Below are 801 nucleotides of genomic sequence, written 5' to 3'. Positions count from 1 at the left end.
TTTTTTTTTTCGCTCGAGACAGAGTCCCAGCGGCGTATTGTTTTACGCGCCGAGACACTAAGTCCCAGCGGCGTATTGTTTAACGCGCACAGACACTAAGTCCCAGCGGCGTATTGTTTTACGCGCACAGACACTAAGTCCGACGGCGTAACGGCGGCACTGGTCAAGCACTTTTGCTTGCACTGCACCACTATTATTATCTATACGCGCGGGCACTAAGTCCGACGGCGTATTGCTTTTTTCTCGCTCGAGACAGAGTCCCAGCGGCGTATTGTTTTACGCGCCGAGACACTAAGTCCCAGCGGCGTATTGTTTTACGCGCACAGACACTAAGTTCCAGCGGCGTATTGTTTTACGCGCACAGACACTAAGTCCGACGGCGTAACGGCGGCACTGGTCAAGCACTTTTGCTTGCACTGTACTATTATTATCTATACGCGCGGGCACTAAGTCCGACGGCGTATTGCTTTTTTTTTTTTTCTCGCTCGAGACAGAGTCCCAGCGGCGTATTGTTTTACGCGCACAGACACTAAGTCCGAAGGCGTAATGGCGGCACTAGTCAAGCACTTGCACTAGCACTTCTCTGTGTTTCAAACTGGATACTTTTGCTGTGTCCTGATGTGTCACTTTACGAACGTGGCACTTAGACCGCAGCGTGTTGCTTTGCGGACGCGGATACACTAAGTACCGCTGCGAGCGGCTTCACGAACACTTGCACTGAGTCCCTCGGCGTATCGCTTTACGAACGCGGACGCTAGTCCCGCGGCGTATTGCTTTACGAACGTTGGCGCGCAGTTACCA

Source organism: Bombus vancouverensis, chromosome 16 (genome assembly GCF_051014615.1).
Source record: "Bombus vancouverensis nearcticus chromosome 16, iyBomVanc1_principal, whole genome shotgun sequence".
In the NCBI taxonomy this organism is placed as follows: Eukaryota; Metazoa; Arthropoda; class Insecta; order Hymenoptera; family Apidae; genus Bombus; species Bombus vancouverensis.
The sequence above is the reverse complement of the archived record's forward strand: the minus strand, read 5'-3'. Positions refer to the sequence as shown.